Source organism: Cavia porcellus, unplaced genomic scaffold, assembly GCF_034190915.1.
Source record: "Cavia porcellus strain 051 isolate PalLab524CR breed Dunkin Hartley unplaced genomic scaffold, mCavPor4.1 scaffold_24, whole genome shotgun sequence".
Classification (NCBI taxonomy): domain Eukaryota; kingdom Metazoa; phylum Chordata; class Mammalia; order Rodentia; family Caviidae; genus Cavia; species Cavia porcellus.
The window spans coordinates 10846210-10857149 of NW_026947507.1; the positions used below are offsets into that span (position 1 = coordinate 10846210).

General features: G+C 34.8%; 1 pseudogene; it reads left to right on the top strand.

Annotated features, from left to right (window-relative positions):
* Positions 1-4846: 4846 nt before the first annotated feature.
* Positions 4847-8551, top strand: LOC106027537 (disintegrin and metalloproteinase domain-containing protein 25-like; annotated as a pseudogene).
* The last annotated feature ends 2389 nt before the right edge of the window (positions 8552-10940 follow it).

A 10940-nucleotide genomic window follows, 5' to 3' on the forward strand; every position in this document is an offset into this window, starting at 1 on the left:
TTCTACTTTTCATAGGTTGGCTAAGGGACCTGTGGAGTTCACTGAGCATACACTTTTCAGATAAGACATTTTCTCATGTTTGTGCCCATGATCATCAGCATCATATTCAGTAAGACCAATGGTTTATCAAGATTATATAGTGAGGTAGTTTGAGAGATTTTAGAGAGAACAGAGCCAAATCATCCTTATCCTGAAACCAGGGGTAAGAACTGTGTATGCACTGGTACTACTATTTCTGTTGAATCTTTTGGTCATTAGTATGTCCAATATTCTTCCTTCAGAATTAGTATTAAGATAAATTATTTTAGAGAGGCAGAAGCTTTTCTTTGAAGCAAATATAGTTAAATAGTGAAATTCCTTGTCTTTCTTGTTTCATGACTTATAAATCTCATAAACTGTCATACATAAGCCACTGTAGAAAGTTTTGAGTCTCTTGTATCTAAGAGCTTTGGTAGTAAAAGAGAAAAAAGTCTCAGTGGAGATGGACAACCTTATTATTAAAGAATAAGATTGGAAAACAAATGTCAAGTAATAACATTATCCTTTCAAGATTCTTAAGTAAAACTAAAAATCTAAAAAATGCATTTCTTAAATTGTACAATAATTACTCATTTTTGTATAAAAAATTTATCCCAAAACCAGTGACTTAACCACATATATAGGATCTCTGCACTTCAGTGATTTGGGCGTATGGGCACAGACTTCCTGTCAGCACACACAGTCTCACAATGCTGTAATCAACATGTTGTTCAGACCATAGTCTCATCTGGAGGTTCAACTGGAAATGAATCTACTTGCAAGTTCATTCACATTCTTGGCACAGTTCATCTTCTTATAGCTATGTCTGGGAGTCCTGGCTTCTCATTCTCTGTTAGCTGAGATTCTCCCACAATTCTCTGCCAACCGGAAGAGAAAGAATTATAAAGCTAGATTAATGAGGAAATTCATAGAACTGCAACATTTTATCAGGAGTTCTCCTCTGATTGATCTAATGGTGTTAATTATATTGTTGTATTCTTTTAATTTACATTGATAATGCAAACCTGTGTTTGTGTTTTCACATTAAACTTCACTGCTTCATGAAAACTGAAACAAGATTTGATAAAAATTTTCTGTTTAGGGATTGTTAACCTCTGAGAAATAAATTTTATTTACTTTTCTATTTCTGTGGGAAATTAATAGATTCAACTATAGGCTTTCTCTAATTTTCAGGAAGCAATAATTTTGCCTGATTTATAGAAACTAATAAGCACTCCATATGTAGATGTATATGTTCCAGTTAGATACCAAAAGTGCTGTTTCTGTAACTCAGGGGGAGAAGGAGGTTTAGCTGTCATAATATTGTGGTCAATTACTGGACTATAAAATAAAAAGCAAATACTTGAATGAGAAATTAACTGTATATTAATGACATAAAATGTAATGTTTCACAGACAATTATACTTAAAAATTTAATGTAATAGTCTTAGTCAGAATTGTCATTGGCAAAATTGGACTTGTTAAATAATTAGGCTGCAAAATAATATCTCTGTCATTGCATCAGAATTAAAACTAGTGTTAACATTTATTTTAGTTAATTCAACTTAACATTTATCTCTTTTCACTTCAAAATAAAATTATTTTATATTATTATTCACATAATTTATCTCTTATTTTTGACATGTAAGTTGTACCTCTGTCAATTACAGTGAGATAAATTGATAATGTATTTACACTGTGTAAGGAACAAATCATGGTAAATAACATTTTGTTCATTAAACATTTGTCATTTCTTATTTGAGGGGAAACTTTCAAGCATATATATTCTAATTCTTTATAAAGTATATAATAAATTGTTGTAATTTTTTTCTATAATGTTGCTCAAATCTATAGTATTATTTACCCATTGACCATCTGTCTGTTTCATCTGTTAATGAAAGTGGGGAATTGAAGTCTCCTACTATTACTATATTGATATTTTCACCTATAAAACTGTCAACATGTTGCTACATATTTAGGTTCCCTGATGTTGGATGTAACTGTATGTGTAATTTTATATATACACATCATGAACTGATTTTTTTACCATTTATAATGACCTTTATCTCTTGTGACAGTTATAACTAAACAGTATATTTTCTCACATAATTAGATATCCCTGTAAAAGGGAGACATTTTGGAAAAAAGCCCATAAAGATTAGAATTATGCTCCCCTATCTATGGAATGACCAGAAGTTGGAGAGAGGCCTAAAATAAATAGTTTCATAGTCACCTCATAGAAAGTGTTCCCACGAGAACACTGTAATATTGGAATCTTTGACTTCTAGAATTGTGAGATAATAAATTTATGTTGTTCAGGCCTCTTATTTTGTATTATTTTGTGATGGCAGTCCTAGCAAATTAATAGAATTGAAATAATCACATAAATTTTGATCCCCTGGGAAATGGTTGGAATGACAGGTAGGAAAGAAGAAAGCTCAGTAAGAGAAAAGGTGCAGAGCTGGATTTATTAAATGGGGGTGGGGGCGGGCAATGGTAAGTCACTGGCAGGTATCAAACTTGCAGGTATTATTGCCTTAAAAATGAAACTTTCCATGGTTTATCCAGCCCAGTCTGTTACATGCAAGCTTCTAAGTTTATAAATCTACCCATGAAATTTATCTCTGTAATGTTGTTTTATTCATCTCTTTTCTTATCAATTTTGTTTTTGCCTTTTCTTATTGACAAGAATTCCCTGCAACAGACAAAGTGCATGTATATGCAGACATGAAATGTCTTAGTTATTCCTTGAACTTAGAAAGATACAGGTGATTACAGATGTTTGAATTTTTCAGAATATGTCACAAACGGGGTTGACAATTTTCTGGAATCTGAAATACTTCAAGTGTTCCATTGTATGGTTTATTGCTGAGGAATTAGTCAACAATGGAATCAAGGTAATAGTATGAGCAAAACTATAGATAGTAAAATAATTTTGCCAATGAGGAACACACAGAATGGAGATACTGAATTCAGATTTATTCATATTGAACTGTTATTGAAGCACACTAAACAAGGGCAAGGAAGTCATTTTTGTCACATTGAAAAGTAAGTGGAAGAAAAGTTCATATAACATGATAGAGCCAGAGTGGAGAGGAATCCCAGTGAGTTGGCATGTTCTATGGAATAAGAAGGTCTTGTTGCTAAGCAGCTAAATCTAGACTTTCATCGAATTAGACACAATTCAAAGAGTGAGTCTTTGTCACATGTGTAGCCCAAAATTTTTGCTCAAAGAAATATGTAGTAAAATAATCCATGAGGAAAGCTGTGACTACAAAGAAGGATCATGGAAATCATCTCTTCATCTCTTGGTAAGTTATTCAATAGTTTAGCTCTAAAAGACAGAAAGACAAATAACACATGATTGAACATGCATGCACACCTCACAAACCAAACACAATTTTACGAGGTGAGCAGATCTTGAGGAGGTTTGTGCCTTTTACTGTTTCCTAGCCTATTCTATTGGATTCAGAGACTCTAAGTTATTTTTAGTGCCAATAATCATAATTTGAAAACACTAGATGATAAATAAGAAGGAGTGAGAGAAGCTCATGAATTTGATGAAAACTTGGGGAGAACAAAAAAAATTTATAAAAGATGATATGTGACAATTCATTTTTTAATCTCTGTATTAATAGCTCACCATCACTTCATGAATGTGAGTGATTCATTCTCTCAGCCATCATTGCATAAAATAATATAATTAGGACAAAGACAATCTGGCTTATATATTCTTTTGAATTTTTTTCTTTCACCTGTTTGCAAAGTGAGATCTTAGAAACATATTCTGACAAATTTCTTTCACTCAACAGTACCACACTAGTAATAAATAATCATTTTCCAACACAACAAAAATCTATACTCCATTGCAATTACCAAATATATCTCAAGACATTCATGAATAGCAAGTCAGCACATCAGAATTTTATTCACAATTTAGAGAAGTTCTCAAAGATATTTTTCAGTGATCTTATTTTGTTTTCCGGGCTCTTAGCATTTCATTAAGACTATACTTCATAGTACTTGATTACTTCGCCCAAGCAATCAAGGCACTCGTGCGACTTTATTGCTGAGGGTAATGGTCACCCAGAGAAAAAACACCCTGCAATTATATGCAATAACAACGCATAGATGAAGAAAAGTTTCCGACCCCGTATTTAATAAGCACTAAATGAAGAAGTCTTGGTCTGACAATTTAAATTTTCATAACTGACCTATCATAATACAACTAGCAAATAAAAAGACAATGTTGATTTTTCAACTGAAGGTCCTATTTATAGGTGAGCAAATTTATACCTGAGTAAAATGATGTAGAAAATAAAGCACAAATTATTAAAAGCATGTAAATGCTTGAAATAAATATCTATTCATGACTTCAATTTTTAGACTGATATGTCAAGCTATCTGATTCTATTTTTGCTTCACCCCATGAACAGAACCTGTGGTTTGTTTTTTGCAGCAGTGTTACCAGAATGTTGCATGAGTGGCAGCAGAAAACAGATTTAATTTTTACTGAGCTGTGTATTTTATTCCACAGAGGTTAAACCAGTGACACCTAAAGATGGGAGCAAAATGGTGGGAATTTGAAAAGTATGAAAACATGGAAAGAAAAATTATGCAAGTCTTCTATGAATATGATGTTTAAGTTGAATTAACAATGAAAGATGTTAACTGTATAAGAGTCAAAATGGTTAAAGGTAAGATGATACAGAATATGGAGCAGGTTGATGCTTAAAGATGTTTAAGGTAAATTCCAATAATATAAAATAAACAGATACCCTACTATATGGCTTGTCCACATGCTTGCTAAACAGTGAGAATGAGTAAGATGGTGGAGAAAAATGGGGCAAATGCCCAGTGCTTTGTGTTTTGCATGCAATTGATTTGGGAGATTGGTGAAAGGTAAAGATAAATAAATAAATGCCTAATGAAATAGCTGCAAGTTTAACAGTTTGAAATTGATTTGTGCAGTCAAAAACTTTGTGACTGAACATCTGTTCTTCCCAGTAGAAGATTCTCAAAGCAGAAAGCATCTCTTCTGCTGTGCTTTTGAGATGCAAAATTTGTAAAACTAAAAAAGAGTGATGAAGTGTCAGTGGAGAAGACATTGTTGTTGCTTTTCATGAAAGGGAGATTCCATAAATTACAGGAAAATGATTTTAAACAAAAGATATCAAACAACTTAGAATCAGAATAAAAAGACAACTAAAGGAAAAATGTGTTCTGAGTTCTGGAGATGCTGTGCATTGAGTCTGATGTCTTTCATTTCTGTGTTCTCCAAGTGGTATTTATTCAGCATAATTTGCAACCTTCTTTACGTATCACACTTTCTGCCATATTTTTTCTTAATTTGTCTAGCAGTGATTTAGTGATCTCATGAAAGCTATGGATATTTTCACTAGGTAAGCAAAAAAAGACATTTTACATGTAAAATATTAAATGCAATTTTACATATTCTTAAAGTGTATTTACTTTGTGTAAATTTATACTTTTGATTATTTTATTGAGATAGATAACATCCCTTTGGGTTCCTCAAGTGTGAGACATAGAATCTGCATATCATATAGTTTTATTAATGCTTTGTTTAAGAACAAGGCAGCAAATCAGAATTTATACCCAAATACTATGCTGGTACAAGATTTAATTTTCACAAATATGTAATAGTGCATTTGCATTATTAAATTTTTCTGTATTTGTATTTATGAGATAAATAAAATATATCTGAAGATGAAACTTGGGACTGGATCCCTTATAATCCTAAAACACCAGGGATTTTGTACTTTGGATGCATTACAACACTATTATTTTCCCCCAAAGATTGCCTTCCTCATTTTAGGGTTAAAATTTCCTTTTTATTTCCAAAGAGATTTTGCTTTGCCTTCAGTATCCTCCCATCTACACCCAGCTACAAAGTAATTAAGTTTCACTTTAATTTCATATTTTCAAAGGCTTTTAAAATATTGTATTCTTAATAGTATAACAAAATATACACACACTTGAAAAATCTCTATGAACTCAAGGTATTCTTCCTTCCAATTCTACTATCATTTTTTTATTGGAAAAAACTGTCCATTACAGTACATAGTAATGGTTTTGAAGGGTAATTGATGCTTTATCACTTTGCAACTGGACTGGATTAGAGATAAGAATTTGTTGCAAAGAAGTACATATTAAGCTTAATAAAATAAGTCATGTTTTTACATTATCTCTTCTGAATAATGTGACTAAAATATGTATCATCTGAAATAGAAAGGAACTATTGATACACATCGTAAGTCAATCAATACAAACCAAATTCTCTAATCAAAAAAGGATATATCTTCACTTTTCCTTTAGGACGTTTTAAGTATGTACTGCAGAAATGTTCACATATGTACATGTATGTAGATGACAGTGCAATAACCCATGTACCCTTCATCTAGTTCAGTAGTGGCCTGTAGTCAGTTGTCAATCATCTGTACCTAACAGTCTGCTCTGCTTTATCAACACTAAAGAGCAAACTGCACTGTATAGAGTCATGCCTTGAGCTAAACACTAATTCATTTGACCCATGCCCTGCGCTTTCCCTTCCCCCACAGCCTGCTTGTCATAGCATACCTGTCTCCATTCTTCTTTTTATGTTTTTAATTTTTTTACCTTTCAGTTCTACACCTCTGATGGATTGGCTCTTCCAAAAGACAGATCATGAAAGATTAATATGGCATTCATCCGAGCCAAGAGGACAGACAGGGCAGCAGGCCCTCTGTCCACCCTACTTCTCTCTCACTCATAACTCATGATAGCTGTCGGTGAGTCCTGATGCACGTGAGATCACTCCAGGTGGCTCTGGATGAGTGTATTTCTCTTCCTTTCTGAATAGCTTCAGACTGGACACTCCCAATGCTCCAGCAACCTCAGCCCCCATCCCAGAATTGGTGATTCCTTTGAGGATCACTAGCACAGGAAGAGGCATGCGTCTTCCAGGCTGGCTGCCCGACAGCTTGCACTTTAGGGATCAGAGACACATTGTTCACATGAAAGCCAAGAAGCCTTTAGTTTTTAGAGACTACCATGTGTTAGACACCTTATGTTCACCTACAATGACGAGGACATTCTTCTTTAGGACGGTACTTTTGTCCTGGATGATTGCTAATATCACAGGTATGTGGAAGTCAACCTAGAATCCCTTGTTGCTCTTAGCGCCTGTTCTGAGGACTTGCACACAGAACACTACAAATAAATGACACTGCTTATAAAATCAAGGTTACAAATGGCTTTCTGTCCCATTTGAGAATCTGGCTTATAAAAGAGCCAGCAAGAAGACGTAATTCTTACCCATGAGATGTGCTTTACCAGAAAAAAAATAGCATAGCAAATGAATTTGTAAGGAAGTAGCAATTCCATTCTGATGCAAAATACCTATGAGGGTTGATGGACCCATAAGTGATTTGTTGAACTTGTATTTGCAGTACATTATCAATGATTTGTTTATCTAAGAGATAATATCTCAAATTTGCTAAAGAAAGCATTGGTAGTTCTCAATGAAGTAAATGCCCACTACACTGCACTGGACATTGATGTGTTTTTACTCCGGCTTGAATCTGAGATAAGTGAAATTTTATAACAGCTAGGAGAATAAGTGCTAACTTAGAAGGCTTTTACAACTGGAAGAAATCCATCCTTAATGGTTACATTCAGCATGATGTTGCACATTTTTCTCATAAACGTAAGATTTCCTCCAGGGGAGATGTTAGCCTTTGTTGGAACTGCATGTAATCTTGTTTGAAACTGTGGGATGAAGTTATTTGAATGATAATTTGTCTGAGTTTTCATACACTCTGGATCAAGGTCTGGTCCATAATTTGAGTATGGAATATAATTCAAAGCACGCAGGAAAGATGTGATTGAAGAAGAGCTCTGCCACTGTGGATCCTTAAAACTGCGTAAGAAGATCGTAGCTGTTTGGCAAACTGCAGTCTGAAACCTGCTTTGGGTCTGGTTGCAAAGACTCAGTTGATGCCCTCAGGAACAGTGTGTTAAAGGAAGGCAGTGAATGTGATGCTCCCAAGTGGTGCAGCTGAACTTGCCTCGAGTGTTCGAGAGCCATGTATGTTCACGCAGGGCCCCTTGCATGGGCAGTGGCTACTGCTGTGAGAAGAGACGTGGTAACCGTTATGGATAGTGTAAGCCGGAAATGCAAATTCGATTTGCTGTGGAGAAATGAACATCCATCCGAGGTGACGATCTTGTTAATTATAATAACAAGAACAATTTTTTTTTTTTTTGTCTTTTTCGTTTTTATCGGTACCAGGGATCGAACTCACGACTGCCTGCTTCCAAGGCAGGTGCTTATGCCGCTGAGCTAAATCCCCAGCCCCGAACAATTTATTTGTTAAGATGTAACATCTCAGACATCCTCTGTGGGAGAGTGCACAGTAAAACTGTGAAGCAAATTCCCTCTTTGAGAGACCATTCAACTATACATTTTGTTTACATCTATGACATCAGGGTACTGACTCCTGCTAGGGGACCAGGCCTGGTTCTGGTGAAATGAAAGGTGGCACAGACTGCTCAAGGACAATGTGCTTACACAGGGAGTGTGTCACTGTGTCTCCCTTGACAGGTGAATGTTCACCCACGTCCCCAGTATGAAAGTGTCGTGCAAAACAAACATAATCCTCGCCATAAATAGGGGTGGGCCAGCCCCATTCAAGTATTGGCGGTGGCCCACCTCCTCCAAAAAAGGAGAAACAAGATGCACTATGGGAATTACTGAGCCCTATTTTTTTGTTTACTCCTGTTATGGTTTTGCTTTGCTGGTTGTGTATTTTTTTAACGGAAGATTCACAAAAAAGCAACTAGGAAAAAATCACAGGAGTCAGACACCACTTACGGACGAGCACGGTGTTCAAACTTCAACTGACTTAAAGTAAAAGGTTCTAATCTCACAAATGAGTAAAATTTTAACATCATAAAAAATTCCAAATTTTAATGAAATTTTCTTTATATTAATTTTTAGCATCTTAGTTTTAGAAAAGATGTATCCAAATCTAAATCCTGGAGATCTACTGTTTCAGGATCACAAGTATTCACCATTAGATGATATATATGTGATTTATAGTTATTCCCATTTTCTATTATTTTAAGCAATTTCTATTTTTCACTGAATTAGTTTCTTTGTGTTTTCTGAGCAAAGGCCCAGCTCAATATCGTGTGTGTGTGTGTGTGTGTGTGTGTGTGTGTGTGTGTGTGATATTTCGGTGTTTCTCAATTCCAAACCACTTCCCCATTTCTAGTTGGTTTCGTCACATAAAGAGGCAGAACTTACAAATCACATTGCCCCTTTGGCAGTTCTCCTTAGTAGTTCCTGCTATATAGACAAGCAAGAGGGATACCGCAAGTTCTTGCCAGCATCATCTCACTGACAGCTTTGACCTTAGCAGCAGCAGTAGCTCTAAGTCTGCAAATGACTGTGCCTGTATATTAACTCCAGAATCAACAGTATTGTCGGCCACAGAGATCAGAAGAACTACCAAACAATATGCCCTCATGTACCGGATCCTCAAGTCTCTGAGATCTCCCCCAAACTGTAAGCACCAAGTTTGCTGTATCCTCCCCTTAGAGGTTACTGTGCTGTCACCGTGAGCCCCACCCATAATTTCTGGGTTTAAAAGTCCTTTTGATCACCAGGCCTACTGGCAACAGACTTCCTAGTAACTCACCGTTATCTCAGGGATAAAGCTTCTCATTTTGTGACTGAATTCAGAGTAATACTTACCTTATCTTAGTAAGGGAACACAAGAAGGATGCAGATCTAAAGATCTTGCATTTTTCTAACCATTACCTTTTACTATGTTAAGGAAATGGAATAAACTTAGGTAGAATTTCTTTACAACCTGTAAATAGTCTCTGCTATACAACTCTTACCCAACTTTGATTATAAAATAAGATGAATATATGTACAATTCTATGTAGGCTGTAATAAAACTTAGAAAACTATACTTCCTTTATAAAACAACACAATCCCAAATAAATTTTAAAAACCATATTTTATGAGCATCAGAAAGCTATAAAGGTAAGAGTGATTAAATGAGTTAAATTTTAAACACATAAAACTATTCTAAAATTAACTGAATATTGAGAAGCAGTCCTTCCTCTGGAGGATGTGTTGATATTTTGTGTAAACTAAAGATGAGGTTTGGCCCAATCAAAGAAGCACACATCTGTGGAGAGAGGATTTTTTTTCCTTGCTTCTGTTAATATGATGTATTATAATAAGAGATTTGCATATGATGAACCATCCCTGCCTTCCTGGGTGAAGTCTGTTTGGTCATGGTGTATGATCTTTTTATGATTTGTGACATTCTTTTTACCAATCTCTTGCAGAGAATTTTTGCATCTATGTTCAATAAAGAAATTAGTTTACAGTTTTCACTCTTTGAATCAAGAAAATGCTGGCTTCCAGGAAAAAGATTGGCAGTATGCCTTCTCCTTTCAATTTCATTAAAGAACGTGAGGAATATTAGTGCTAGATCTTCCCTGAGTTTTTGTAGAATTCAGTGATAATCCAAGTGAATCCTGGGACTTTCTTTGTTGGGGTTTCTATTACCGCTTCAATTTTCTTGCTCAGGATTTTTATATCTTCGTGGTTCAGTTTTCATAATTTATATATAACAAATAGAAATCTTATGTATATATAATGGAAATCTATCCATTTCTTCCGTGTTCTTCAATTTATTGGAGTATGTGATTTTGAAATAGTAATATCTTCGGGATTCCAGTGGTGTCTGTTGTGATTTCAAATTTTTCATGTCTATTTCATTACTACAGATCTTTTCTTTCCTTCTTTTGGTAAAATTGGCTAAATAGCTCTTTATTTTATTTATTCTTCTAATCAGGTCTTCTATACTGATTCTTAGTATGTTTTGTCTCTTTTCATTAAC